The following is a 15,846-nucleotide window of genomic DNA, read 5'->3' as shown; positions in this document are numbered from 1 at the left end:
AGAATGATAAGGCCTTAGCTGGCACATCGATTGAGAAGTTAGGAGATGGTTCACACTCTGACTCTGGGGCACCCCTAGGAAGAGTGTTAGATGGTATCCTTCCCAACCTGCCCCTTAGCAGACCACCTAGCATAACTGGCACTAATGTGAGCTCTCAGCACAGTAGGGATGTTATTCCTGCAGGCCAGGTTGTTAGGGTGCCAACTGTTAGGGACAGGTCTCCCTCTGTTCATTCACATCATTCTTCTGTGTCAAAGCATTCCCAACCCACCCAACCTGATGACATAATGTTAGAAAGGGAACTCAATAGATTGAGAGTGGAAGAGTCCAGGCTGAAGCTTAAACAGCAACAGCTGGCTCTAGACAGGGAATCTTTAGACTTAGAAAAAGAAAGACAGAGGTTGGGGTTAGGACCCCATGGTGGCAGCAGCAGTATTCCAGATAGTAATCCTGTGAAAGAGCATGACTCTAGGAATCTGCATAAGATAGTTCCCCCTTACAAGGAGGGGGATGACATTAACAAGTGGTTTGCTGCACTTGAGAGGGCCTGTGTTGTACAGGGGGTCCCTCAAAGATAGTGGGCTGCTATCCTATGGCTATCTCTGCTTTCCAAATTGTCACTAACAGGCTAATGACCAATTTCACCAATTCACATTGGCATACTGGAACACCCTTATAATTCCCTAGTATATGGTACTGAGGTACTCAGGGTATTGGGGTTCCAGGAGATCCCTATGGGCTGCAGCATTTCTTTTGCCACCCATAGGGAGCTCTGACAATTTTTACACAGGCCTGCCACTGCAGCCTGGGTGAAATAACGTCCACGTTATTTCACAGCCATTTACAACTGCACTTAAGTAACTTATAAGTCACCTATACGTCTAACCTTTACCTGGTAAAGGTTGGGTGCTAAGTTGCTTAGTGTGTGGGCACCCTGGCACTAGCCAAGGTGCCCCCACATCGTTCAGGGCAAATTCTCCAGACTTTGTGAGTGCGGGGACACCATTACACGTGTGCACTGGACATAGGTCACTACCTATGTACAGCGTCACAATGGTAACTCCGAACATGGCCATGTAACATGTCTAAGATCATGGAATTGCTGGGTACCGCGTGATTTGCAGCTGCTCCGGCTCCTGTGCACTCTTCCAGGATTTCCTTCATGCACAGCCAAGCCTGGGTCCCCGACACTCTAACCTGCAGTGCACAACCTCCTGAGTTGTCCTCGGGCGTTGTGGGACTCCCTTTTGTGTCTTCGGGTGAGCTCCGGTTCACTCCTCTTTGTAGTGCACCTCTGCATGTGCTGCCTGCTTCTGTGAGGGCTCCCTGACTTGCTGGGTGCCCCCTTTGTCTCCTCACCCAAGTGGCGACATCCTGGTCCCTCCTGGGCCATAGCAGCATCCAAAAACCCTAACCGCGACCCTTGCAGCTAGCAAGGCTTGTTTGCGGTCCTTCTGCGTGGGAACACCTCTGCAAACTTCTTCACGACGTGGGACATCCATCCTCCAAAGGGGAAGTTTCTAGCCCTCTTCGTTCTTGCAGAATCCACAGCTTCTACCATCCGGTGGCAGCTTCTTTGCACCATCAGCTGGCGTTTCCTGGGCATCTGCCCACTCTCGACTTTGTCGCGACTCTTGGACTTGGTCCCCCTGTTCCACAGGTACTCTCATCCGGAAATCCACTTTGGTTGCATTGCTGGTGTTGGTCTTCCTTGCAGAATTCCCCTATCACGACTTCTCTGCTCTCTGGGGGATATAGGAGCACTTCACACCTACTTTTCAGGGTCTAGGGGTGGGCTATTTCTCACTGAGATACTTTTGGCATATTGTCATTAAAATAAAGTACCTTTATTTTTAGTATATCTGTGTATTGTGTTTTCTTATGATATTGTGCATATGACACCAGTGGTATAGTAGGAGCTTTGAATGTCTCCTAGTTCAGCCTAAGCTGCTCTGCTATAGCTACCTTCTATCAGCCTAAGCTGCTAGAAACACCTCTTCTACACTAATAAGGGATAACTGGACCTGGTACAGAGTGTAAGTACCCCTTGGTACCCACTACAAGCCAGGCCAGCCTCCTACACCTACCTACTTAGCTGAGGAGGAAATCCTCAATACCACGGATGTCTCCGTATATAGTATTGAGGTGTCTTTAGCCTTTAGTGGGACATAGATACTTAGGACAATCTGAATATTAGTGCCTGACCAAACGGCGGTGCCATGTCACGTAGGTTCTCATTATGCTAATGGGCGGCAGAATCACATGGGTTATGGGTACTGAGTACAATTCTACACCAGGTGGCCCCTGCCAGCCTAATCCGGGTTTTCCGGCTAACTAGCAGCACCTCATCTCTGGCCGAAATGATTGTGGCAACCGGGCGCGTGACAAGAAAGACTTCTCAGGGGAATTGTGGTAAATCAGATCTCATCCCTTTCTCTCAGCTACCAAAGTCAAAGACAACAGAGGCAGAATATAGTTCAATAAAGATTTATTTAAATAACTGCATCGTGGATAAAATAGCATGAATGGCAATAGCTAGGATGATAAAACACAATAAAAGCAAGCATGTGACTAAAAGAGTAAAACACAAATACAGTCCTACCAAACTGTCAAAAGAGGAGTGATCTATAATCTTCCTGCCTACGCTATGTGTGAGTACAGCATAATAAACCTAATCTACCCTTCAGGTTTCCCCCTGGGAGAACATCATCCCTCATACCAGGAGAAAGAAGCCTGTAGTCTAGAGGGACACTGTCCCCGTGTGGATTAGGGGTTCGGTTGTCTAAGTAAGCAGCTGTACGGAAGCAATCAGCAGTCAGTATACAGTCTTGGTCATCTGGCTGGAATCTTCCTCTAACGTGTTTAGGACAAAGGAGTGTTTTTATAATAAACAGCTGACATTCTAAGAAATGGCCCCCATGTATAAGTGTGTGTTTTCTCTGAACGTTGGAGACACAGCATACCACGTTTGTCGGCAACCCTATCTGACTGTAGCCTTGAAGAAAGCACAGAGTGCCTACTAAGACCGTAATGCTTTCCTGGGCGAAAGGACAATGTGTTAGAGGAAAATAAAGCAGCACCGCAAATATGGCTATTGCTAGAAAAATAAATGCTGAATAAAATGTACCTAGGTGAACGTGCACAGCTGCAGGCCTAGTTAGCTAGAATAGCATATATAAAATATGGCTAAAATAGCGATACACCAACAGCACTGCACTGAAGGAGAAGGCCTGAGGTACAGACCTGACTGGAAACTTTTCAATTCGCAGTGACTGCGTGCCGTCACAAAGGTGGAGGAAACTATGCTGCAAGACTTTCATTCTGACAATGATTGACAACATTCAGGAAACATGAAGCCTCTGGACAAACACTTTCTTCAGGTGCTTTTCTTTATATGGAAGAACCAACCATATAAATAGGTGTTTGGAGATCTGCAAATGCTGCGGAAAAGTATTCTTGCATTTAGCGGCATCAATCAAGAGCTAACGATGCAGAAATAGAACTACAGGCAGGTAACCCTTTCTTCTTCGTCACACAATTGCTTCTAGTGTCAATTCTACAGTTCGCATGATCAAGCGTGCTTGGATGTTTTTCTTTATACGTCTATTTCGCCAAAGGCTTCATTTCTTTTATTCCACGTTGTGCTAAACTCACAATGTGTTTCCTGGTTTTCATGTTTCTTCCTGCAACATGTAGAGACATGAACAACTGCTGGGAAAAGACACCTTTGGAAATTACCATCTTTTGCCAGGCATCCCCCAGATTTTTGCTGAACACGTTTTGGTGGCTTCAGTACTCTGCACACTTTATTTGTGCAAACCATGGATAAAGTGCTTGTGCTCTATGGTAAGACTGGTATACACTTAATTGGCACATTTAAATTACTTACAAACCCCTGGTAAATGATGCTTCTTATATGCTGGGTCTATATTACTAGTGAGCTGCAGCATAAACTTTTTGCCAGGCTGAAACCTTCTTTATCAATACTTACAAGTCAGCCCTAAGGCAGGCCCTAAAGTTTCATAGGGCAAGCAGAATGGTACTTAATAGTAGGACATGTGTACTTAAGTTTTCTATGTCTTGTCAGTAAAAATCTCTAAAGTTGTTCTTCAATGTGGCAAGACTAGCCTTCCCTATATTAAAAATGGGTGACCTTATTATATTTAATTAGTGATAACTTCAGTTTGAGAACAGCTAGAAAAATACTTCTGTCACTTATCTGAATTGTAATTTTAAATCCTCTTTAATAGCACAGTCAGATTTTAATTTACTATTATGAAAATGCCAACTTTAGAAGGTTTTTACCATATTTGGGATATGAGCCTGTTCAGACTCATTAGGGAAGGATCAAGTATCAAAAGTAGAAAAGAAACAATACCCCGACTAGCCAGAGTTTAAACTCTGCTGGCCTTTGTGAGTCATGACCTCCCCCAAGTGCTGTCCTGCACATAATGGACCCTTGGCTAGAGCCAGAGTGTACTTCTAACTGCTCAACTGAAGGTTTCACTGAACGCAGTGCACAATGGCACAGCGCTTCACCAAACAGCACCACCCAGCTCCTGGTCAGCGGATTTATCGGACCCGACGCAGAGACTTGCATCGCAGAACCCTGCAGCTTCCAATCTTCATCTCCACCGGGCCAGATGCAGAGCTTCACGTAGCAGCACCACGCCACTCCCGATCGGCGCTTCACCAGACCCGGTGCAGGGTGATGCAATCTCACATGACAGCACCGCACAACCCTTTAACGGTTGCTTCAACAGGTCCAACACAGCGTCTTCGCACCAAAGGCACTAATTAAACCTGGTCCATGATCCAGCCCGTGCTTTACTGTGGTCGCCCTGAGCTGGTGAGGGTGTCCTGTTCCTGTGCAATCAGATACCCATAATTGGTGCTTTGCGCCGTTTGATGCTATTTTTACTAAAACTAAAAACATAAAACCGATTCGATTTTTGTTGTCATGGTGCCAGTTTATTTATTTAAATATCTTCTATTTTTCTAATTGGTTTGAAACTCTTATTCCTTTTGTGTTGTGTTAAGTTAGGGTTAATTTCAAGTTTATTTAGTGACATTTGTAGTTCACCCTGACAAGGACTGTGATTATTATTAGAACAGGGTTCTCACTCCCTTCAACCAATAATCCAGTTTCATACAGACACTTTTATAATGCTACAAATATCTCTTCTTTTCTTCACTCAGACTAGTCAGGTTTTCCATCATCTGCTTATCATCTGGCATTTGAATGTTCCACATATTTGTAATTTTATAATTTTCTGTAATTCCTTCATCTCACAATAACTGCACTTTTTTTCTCCTGTGTGTGTCCACGGATGGGTCAGTATTATTGTTGACATAATTAAATTATTACCAAATGTGTTGCATTTCTATAAATATTTCTATGTTTGACCAGTGTTGGTGTGTGTTTGCTGATGTGTTTGTAGGTTGGAGAATTGACTAAAGCTCTTCACACATACGCTACATTCGAATGGTTTTTCCCCTTTGTGTCTTCGCTGATGTGTTTTTAGGTTTGAGAACTGACTAAAGCTCTTCACACATTCACTGCAGCTAAATGGTTTTTCCCCTGTGTGTGTTCGATGATGTGTTTGTAGGTTTGAGAACTGACTAAAGCTCTTCACACATTCACTACATTTGAATGGTTTTTCCCCTGTGTGTGTTCTTTGATGGTTCCTTAATGTTGAGGAAAGACTAAAACTACTTGTGCATTCACTGCAATGGTACGGTTGTTCCCCTGTGTGTGTCGCTGATGGACTTGGAGGTGAGATAACTGGCTATATTTCTTCACACATTCACTGCAATGGTACGGTTTTTCCCCTGTGTGTTTGCGCTGATGACGTTTTAGGTTTGATAAATCGCTAAAGCTCTTCACACATTCACTACATTTGAATGGTTTTTCCCCTTTGTGTCTACGCTGATGAATCCTTAAGACTGATGATTCACTAAAGCTCTTCACACATTCACTGCAATGGTATGGTTTTTCCCCTGTGCGCGTTCGCTGATGTTCTTGTAGTTGATATAACCAACTAAAGCTCTTCACACATTCACTGCACTTGTGTGGTTTTACCTCCTGATGTGTTTGCTGATGCTTTTGAAGTGTTGAAAACTGAATAAAGCTCTTCACACATTCAGTGCATTTGAATTTTCTTTCTCCTGTGTGTGTTTGCTGATGGTGCTTTAGTTCTGAGCACGAGCTGAAGCTCTCACTGCATGTGGATGATTTTTCTCTCTTGGTTAGTGTCTCTGGGTCACGTATATATTTTTCTACATCCGATGACTGTGTTACCTCAAGAGCCAACATGGCTGATAAAAACCTAATGTTATTCTCACACTCCATGTATTTGTGTGGTCTTTTGCACATCTGATTTTGAATTTAACAATAATGTACAATGGTCACTAAATACTTGTCACACTCATAATGTGTATAAGGCTTCTTTTTTGGGGGGATTGTGTCTTTAGATCGATAATGGTTTTGCTCACTTGTGGGTGAAGATCCTTCCTTCTCTTGGTTGATGCAAACTGGGAAGTACTCTGTATTTTAGACGGCAGAGCTCCTCTTTCCTTTACCCATCACTTCTGGCTCCACTCCCTGCACCTTTCTCTGGTTGATGTGGTTTGGCCAGAAAGAGTTTACAATACACCCAGAGCGTGGAATGATGATCTGTTATCATTTTAGAAAGCACAGCACTGCTGTAATCACATCATACCGATCCCACGATCAACGCTGGTGTTGGGCACTTGTTTACACAGGAGGTGGTTCATCACTGTTGTTGTCTTAATTTTCTAGAGGTTGTTTTTTCATCTTGTGGTGTGGGGAGGTGCACAGCTCAGACTCCTACAGTCACAGAACTGCCCTTGACTGCTTCTTCCAGGATCGGTCAGATTATGTTCAGGTTCCTCTGTCTCTGACTGCACTGATTTTGTGCATTTAAGGACTGTTTCCTGTTGGATGTAAAAAGATTGAAAATCACTAAATGGACACGTACTGTAATGTGAATACACAGTGTTTATCTGGTTGTAAAGGTCATCTGTTCTTTGCCATGTTTGAAACTTATCAAAGGACATTTCATCATACACAGTTATTTTATGTGATTGATTACGTCACATCTTCTTTACTTCATAAACGATGGAGATTTACCAGTGTTTACAGAGTAACTTAGTAAGGAAAGGGCCCTCATGGAGCACCAAGGTGCTGCAGAGATACAACTTTAGGTAGATGCAAATGGGCAGTATTTAATTTAAACACGAACAGATTGTGGAAACAGAGCTGGATCAGGACATGATACTGTTACTAAAGTTAGAGGAAGTATGTAACAAAGGTAAATCTTCAAGAAGTAGATAACAAAGGTAACTCCATTCACACTCTTCTTCACAATTCTTTCCTGTTCACATTGGATCCGCTGAAGTGCCAACTCTGGTCTTTACCTTGTTGTTTGTTAAAGTATCTTTGCCACTTCCACAGCCCCCTGGGGGTGGGTCAAGCATTTCTGGTTTCTTCAAACCTGGAAGATTAAAGCATTATCATGAGTTGAGGTGGATTTTCTATCACCAGAATATCCCTCCATCTTCCTGAAACTAGTGCAGCACACAGCCTAGCTCTGGCCCTTACACTTTATACTAACAAGAGATTCTTTAGTTCCACCTAAAGCAGATAACGTTCAGATCCTGATGCACTTTAAGCTGCAGCTCCTTCCAGAACGAGGGGTTCATTGGAATACCTACCTTTACATCATGAGTGCAGACAAGGTGCAGACACCTCAGCAATATCAGTCATTTAGCTCTTAACAGCGGGAATCCATCACAATCAATAATTGACCAGACATATCACTGCAGCCAACAGATGTGTTCATATTAAACTACTGTTGCTTTTTGTTCCTTTCAAAGCTATCTGACTCAGTGTTGTCTGTTTGGTGCCGAGGAGGCTACTTTGCAGCCAGATCTGCCTTTGGCAGAGCTGGAGGGTGTCTGTTTGCCGCAGGTCAATGGAGCATTTCTACCTTTCCACATTTCTTATTGCCAGATTAACTTCATTTCTATTCCACCGCCTGCATCCCACGCCCCTATATCTGCATACTCACTCTACAGGGCTCACAGTTCATCAAAACATGGGGACCTACTCGAAACCTGTACAAAGCAGAAAACAGGTAACAGCCTGACAATCAAATGGCCATGGTTGGCAGATCGGGGATCACAAGCTTTATTTTTACAAGCTCGCCTGAGAGGTACAAACAGAGGCGGTGCACAGGTAGGTGCTTATGAGGTACAAACAGAGGCGGTGCACAGGTAGGTGCTTATGAGGTACAAACATGGGCGGTGTATGGGTAGGTGCTTATGAGGTACAGTGTTCCAAAAGAACAGACTCCCTTCCGCCAATTAAGGTAGGGGGTCTTTTCAGGCACCACATGCATTAGTCTTACAGGAACAGTAGCCCTCAATCACCACTGGGTGAACTGCTTCACTATCGGACCTTGCTCCTCATCAGGCCGGCACTGCAATGCCTGACCGGTCCTACTAGAGGGTTCTTTGTCGGAGATCTTTTTAAGAAAGAATGCTGGTAGTGAGTGGATGTGAGAGGGGCAGGGAAAACTGCTAAAATTGGCATAAGGTGCCCAAGAAAACTATCTTTAATACAGCCTGGCACCCCTGCCAAGGTTAAAAACAAAAGGAGGGGGAAGTACAGAAAACAATGATCTGGTTCCCTACCAACAACTAAATGCATGTCTACCATTCTAATTAGAGATTCAGATACTAGGGAACTGTGTGTGGGTATTCCCTACACTACAGAACTGTCCCAGTATTCCTAGTTCCACCAAAAACAAGTTGGTGGAACCCTTCCTTCGTGGAGCACATCAGGCAGCCCACCTAGGGGTGTGACTAGCCTGGTAGGGCAACACGCCTACCTGCAGAGCTAATTTACTGCCTATCCTGGTGCCAAATGGGCCTCTGGTGCCAAATGGGCTTCAGAGCAGGGGGTTGCCTCTCCCAGGTCTGCAGGAAGCCAGGATCGCATAGCAATGGCGGCAGGTACTTTGAAGTCCCTGGCCTTTGTATTCAGCTTTAATAGCCATCCTACCTGGAGGAGGTGATAGCACCTTCATATGGAGCAGGCATTGTTTCTGGCCTCTGAGAATGCGGGCTCTCACCTCCAGGAGGTCAGAAAGTCATCTGTGGTGGCAGGCTGATTGAAACCAGTACCTTAGAGGACTAGTATGTTTCACGAGGCACCTCTAAAGTGCCTCTGGGTGCATGTCATAATAAATCCAATACTGGCATCAGTCAGGATTTATTAAGATGAGGTATTTGATACTAAACACCATAGGCTTCAGTGAAGCCATTATATAGTTGGGTAACTCATTATGACCAATGCTCAGTAGATACCTTAAGATGGCTTCCTTGTTCACTTGAAATATCTAGCGATTGAACTGGACATCACAGGGTCAGATCTGCTCACACAGACAGGCCTCCACATGTATTATAATGCACCCTGCCCTAGGGCTCCTACGGCCTGCTGTAGGGTGACTTACATATAAAAATGCATGGCGTTTGGCATGGCACACAATGAGCGTGCCATGCTGTGTTTGCACTCTTGGCTTGCACCATGACATGCAGTTGGCAATAGCTGGCTGTGTGTAATTTTTATGGAGGCCGCTTAGGGGGCACAATACATGCTGCAGCCCTTAGGGACCCTCTTTAGTACCCATGCCCTAGGTACCGGGGGCACCATTTACTAGGGACTTACGGGAGTACTAAAGTCCTGCCAATTGTTTCATAATTGAGTAGGTTGGTTTTAGGGCAAAGAACGCTGGCACAGGAGCTGGTTTAGCAGGCTTCAGTGCACTGTCAGAGTCGAAAACCAACATCAGCATTTCAAATGGTGCAAAAAGTGGGAAGACATCTGCAAAGAAGTCAGTTTCCAACACACATTTACACGAGAAGGGGCACAATGGTTCGTTGAAGTGGACTTACATCAAGCATTACACCTGCCAAGAGAGATTATACTTTCTTCTCTGCATTACATCCAACCTACACATGACTAGACTGTTACATCAGCACCATAGGCCTTCTCAGAGATAGGCCCAATGTCTCTGGCAGAGCAAGTACCCATAACGTCAACATCCCACCACAAAACTGCATTCAAGAACAGTAGCGACTACGGGATAACAGGGTACAAAGCAAACCTATAAGAGAAGAGATCGAAGAACAGACAGCCTTTATATCAGGGACAGCGACTCCCAGGACATCTTCACTTTCTGGGAAACCCATTAGGTGAGGTTATAAAGGACAACTTGGCTGCAATAGAAACCAGGCAAAATAAGATTATACAAGAACAAAAGAGACGAACTGGAACTAAAAATGGAAGAATTACAGGTAATTCATAAGTGAACCAGCAGCTTAAAAAAATGGCATACAGTTCTAGTCCTCAGAGCCCACATGGAAATGATAGACACAAACAAACCACACTACGAATTACGAAGCACCAAAGAATGGGTGGGAATAAAGCAGGCAAGATTATACCTTGCAAATCTAGGGGGAAGGAGACGAGAGGACTCAAAATAACAGATGGGTCGGGCATCTCAAATGCGTTCAGGAGCTATCATATGCTGTATACAGCTGAGGCCAAGCCCCTGGAACTTATACACAACTGTTGAGCATCAACCAATTTAACATCACTCAGTGTGTCACATGCAGAAGAGCCTGACTGCTCTATATGAACAGAGTAAGTCATAGCAAGTATAGCCAAGATCCAAATAAATAAATAATGCACCAGGCTCGGATAGCTCCTCCATACGGTTATACAGAACACTTTATCGCCCTACAGCCCCAATGTTATGGTTCAGTTTCTTAAAAATTGCACTTCAAAACAATTAACACAATAACAGCATTATTTACCCAAGGATTATCCCTGACGCAGTCTCATGTTCTCCTGTCTGATGCTCTGCCTTTATGTATCATTCCTTAGGTCTTAATTCTTTTCACACTGTGACTATCTGTACGTCTCCACGAGATCTGGAGCATGTAAATGCTCTCAGTTCTTTATTGCAATACCAGGCCCCGGGTTATCGCAAACTATGATCATTGCTGTGTTGTGAATTATTATTATTAACAGGGTTATGTAGAGTGCTTGGCTACCCAAGCCGGGCATCACAGCACTGACAGAATTGGTCAGGAAATACACTGTTTAACTGAAGAGATACGTTTTCAGCTGCTTCCTACAACTTGATAAGTTTTCCATTTGTCCTAAGATGAATGGAAAGGGAAGTTCCAAAGTTTGGACACCAAGGGGCTTATTTACAAGCCCCGTATGCCGCTGGTACATCACTTTTGGTGACGCACCAGCGGCACATAGCGCAGATCCATATCTACAAGGCCACGCAAAGCCACTTTGCGTGGCTTCTCATTGCCTTGTAGATATTGTGTAAGGCAGTGCAGCACAAGTTGCTGCGTTGCCTAACACTGTGTAAGGGAGGTGTACCATGGGTGGTGCCGTGGGTGTTCAGTGCCCAGATACCCCTAGGGGTGACAGTGCAGCCCAATACAAAAAGGGAATTGATTGATTGATGACTCATGGGTATTGACGCATTCTGAAAGTTACAAGAATCTAAACCTGGGAATGCGTCAAAACTGTACTTCCCAGTGCGCAGCAGGCGCAACAAGGAGAAATAACTCTTATTTTATTTTAATTATCCACGTTGTTTCCTCTTTTTAAGTGTACTGCACAGGGCTCAAAAAATCTACTGACCACTCGCTCAGGTCGAGCTATATTTAGGATTTACTCGCCCCTTCTGGCAAGTTGACAAAGAACAAGTGTTCTGTTCCTTCGGACAGTAGAGGTGCACCTTCCTGCGCACTGCCTTCCTGCGCGCTGAGCATGAAGACCAGAGAGTTGCTGCCTCACCCTGCAGTGAGTGACACCTTCCTGCGCGCTGAGCATGAAGACCAGAGAGCTGCTGCCTGACCCTGCAGTGAGTGACACCTTCCTGCGCACTGAGAATGAAGACCAGAACTGCTGCCTCGCCCTGCAGTGAGTGACACCTTCCTGCGCACTGAGCATGAAGACCATTGAGCTGCTGCCTCACCCTGCAGTGAGTGACACCTTCCTGCGCACTGAGCATGAAGACCAGAGAGCTGCTGCCTCACCCTGCAGTGAGTGACACCTTCCTGCACGCTGAGCATGAAGACCAGAGAGCTGCTGCCTCACCCTACAGTGAGTGACACCTTCCTGCACGCTGAGCATGAAGACCAGAGAGCTGCTGCCTGACCCTGCAGTGAGCGAAACATTCCTGCGCACTGAGCATGAAGACCAGAGAGCTGCTGCCTTGCCCTGCAGTGAGTGACAGCTTCCTGCGCACTGAGCATGAAGACCAGAGAGCTGCTGCCTCACCCTGCAGTGAGTGACACCTTCCTGAGCATGAAGACCAGAGAGCTGCTGCCTCGCCCTGCAGTGACACATTCCTGCGCACTGAGCATGAAGACCAGAGAGCTGCTGCCTGACCCTGCAGTGAGTGACACCTTCCTGCGCGCTGACCATGAAGACCAGAGAGCTGCTGTCTGACCCTGCAGTGAGTGACACCTTCCTGCGCGCTGAGCATGAAGACCAGAGAGCTGCTGCCTCACCCTGCAGTGAGTGACACCTTCCTGTGCCCTGAGCATGAAACCAGAGAGCTGCTGCCTTACTCTGCAGTGAGTGACACTTTCCTGCGCACTGAGCACGAAGACCAGAGAGCTGCTGCCTGACCCTGAAGTGAGTGACACCTTCCTGTGCACTGAGCATGAAGACCAGAGCTGCTGCCTCACACTCCAGTGAGTGACACCTTCCTGCGCACTGAGCATGAAGACCAGAGAGGAGCATGAAGACCAGAGCTTCTGCCTCACCCTGCAGTGAGGGACACCTTCCTGCGCACTGAGCATGAAGACCAGAGAGCTGCTGCCTCATCCTGCAGTGAGTGACACCTTCCTGCGCGCTGATCATGGAGACCAGAGAGCTGCTGCCTCACCCTGCAGTGAGTGACACCTTCCTGCGCACTGAGCATGAAGACCAGAGCTGCTGTCTCGCCCTGCAGTGAGTGACACCTTCCTGTGCACTGAGCATGAAGACCAGAGCTGCTGTCTCGCCCTGCAGTGAGTGACACCTTCCTGCGCGCTGAGCATGAAGACCAGAGCGGCTGCCTCGCCCTGCAATGAGTGACACCTTCCTGCGCGCTGAGCATGAAGACCAGAGAGCTGCTGCCTCGCCTGCGCGCTGAGCATGAAGACCAGAGAGCTGCTGCCTCACCCTGCAGTGAGTGACACCTTCCTGCGCGCTGAGCATGAAGACCAGAGAGCTGCTGCCTGACCCTGCAGTGAGTGACACCTTCCTGCGCACTGAGCATGAAGACCAGAACTGCTGCCTCGCCCTGCAGTGAGTGACACCTTCCTGCGCACTGAGCATGAAGACCATTGAGCTGCTGCCTCACCCTGCAGTGAGTGACACCTTCCTGCGCACTGAGCATGAAGACCAGAGAGCTGCTGCCTCACCCTGCAGTGAGTGACACCTTCCTGCGCGCTGAGCATGAAGACCAGAGAGCTGCTGCCTCACCCTACAGTGAGTGACACCTTCCTGCACGCTGAGCATGAAGACCAGAGAGCTGCTGCCTGACCCTGCAGTGAGCGAAACATTCCTGCGCACTGAGCATGAAGACCAGAGAGCTGCTGCCTTGCCCTGCAGTGAGTGACAGCTTCCTGCGCACTGAGCATGAAGACCAGAGAGCTGCTGCCTCACCCTGCAGTGAGTGACACCTTCCTGAGCATGAAGACCAGAGAGCTGCTGCCTCGCCCTGCAGTGACACATTCCTGCGCACTGAGCATGAAGACCAGAGAGCTGCTGCCTGACCCTGCAGTGAGTGACACCTTCCTGCGCGCTGACCATGAAGACCAGAGAGCTGCTGCTTGACCCTGCAGTGAGTGACACCTTCCTGCGCGCTGAGCATGAAGACCAGAGAGCTGCTGCCTCACCCTGCAGTGAGTGACACCTTCCTGTGCCCTGAGCATGAAGACCAGAGAGCTGCTGCCTTACTCTGCAGTGAGTGACACTTTCCTGCGCACTGAGCACGAAGACCAGAGAGCTGCTGCCTGACCCTGAAGTGAGTGACACCTTCCTGCGCACTGAGCATGAAGACCAGAGCTGCTGCCTCACACTCCAGTGAGTGACACCTTTCTGCGCACTGAGCATGAAGACCAGAGAGGAGCATGAAGACCAGAGCTTCTGCCTCACCCTGCAGTGAGGGACACCTTCCTGCGCACTGAGCATGAAGACCAGAGAGCTGCTGCCTCATCCTGCAGTGAGTGACACCTTCCTGCGCGCTGATCATGGAGACCAGAGAGCTGCTGCCTCACCCTGCAGTGAGTGACACCTTCCTGCGCACTGAGCATGAAGACCAGAGCTGCTGTCTCGCCCTGCAGTGAGTGACACCTTCCTGCGCACTGAGCATGAAGACCAGAGCTGCTGTCTCGCCCTGCAGTGAGTGACACCTTCCTGCGCGCTGAGCATGAAGACCAGAGCGGCTGCCTCGCCCTGCAATGAGTGACACCTTCCTGCGCGCTGAGCATGAAGACCAGAGAGCTGCTGCCTCGCCTGCGCGCTGAGCATGAAGACCAGAGAGCTGCTGCCTCGCCCTGCAGTGAGTGACACCTTCCTGCGCACTAAGCATGAAGACCAGAGAGCTGCTGCCTCGCCCTGCAATGAGTGACACCTTCCTGCGCACTGAGCATGAAGACCAGAGCTGCTGCCTCACCCTGCAGTGAGTGACACCTTCCTGCGCACTAAGCATGGAGACTAGAGAGCTGCTGCCTCACCCTGCAGTGAGTGACATCTTCCTGCGCACTAAGCATGAAGACCAGAGAGCTGCTGCCTCACCCTGCAGTGAGTGACAGCTTCCTGCACACTGAGCATGAAGGGAGCTGCTGCCTCACCCTGCAGTGAGTGACACCTTCCTGCGCACTGAGCATGGAGACTAGAGAGCTGCTGCCTCACCCTGCAGTGAGTGACACCTTCCTGCGCACTGAGCATGAAGACCAGAGAGCTGCTGCCTGACCCTTCAGTGAGTGACACCTTCCTGCACACTGAGCATGAAGACCAGAGCTTCTGCCTTACCCTGCAGTGAGGGACACCTTCCTGCGCACTGAGCATGAAAACCAGAGAGCTGCTGTCTCACCCTGCAGTGAGTGACACCTTCCTGCGCACTGAGCATGAAGGGAGCTGCTGCCTCGCCCTGCAGTGAGTGACACCTTCCTGCGCGCTGAGCATGAAGACCAGAGAGCTGCTGCCTCGCCCTGCAGTGAGTGACACCTTCCTGCGCACTGAGCATGAAGACCAGAGCTTCTGCCTCACCCTGCAGTGAGGGACACCTTCCTGCGCACTGAGCATGAAGACCAGAGAGCTGCTGTCTCACCCTGCAGTGAGTGACACCTACCTGCGCACTGAGCATGAAGGGAGCTGCTGCCTCGCCCTGCAGTGAGTGACACCTTCCTGCGCGCTGAGCATGAAGACCAGAGAGCTGCTGCCTCACCCTGCAGTGAGTGCACAAACCAGGCGCGAGCTGCCTTCTCACCACTGCACACTGCTGCCTCTGGTAACAAGTCACACACATGTGACAATGCTCCGAGCAGATGAAGCCTCAGGACCGTCCTGCCGGAAGGGACCTCCGGGGCTCCCGTCCTGTCCACTGTGGTCTACTTAGGATTTCTGTCTGAACGTGTTCGTGTGACGTGAAAGCAGCGAGAAATGCACACGTCAGGTAGATTACGTTTTCCAGACTCTGTACTACGTTGGTGAGTATGTCTGTTCAATGAGGC

Source organism: Pleurodeles waltl, chromosome 4_1, assembly GCF_031143425.1.
Source record: "Pleurodeles waltl isolate 20211129_DDA chromosome 4_1, aPleWal1.hap1.20221129, whole genome shotgun sequence".
NCBI classification, from domain to species: domain Eukaryota; kingdom Metazoa; phylum Chordata; class Amphibia; order Caudata; family Salamandridae; genus Pleurodeles; species Pleurodeles waltl.
This window is presented reverse-complemented; position numbering follows the sequence as displayed.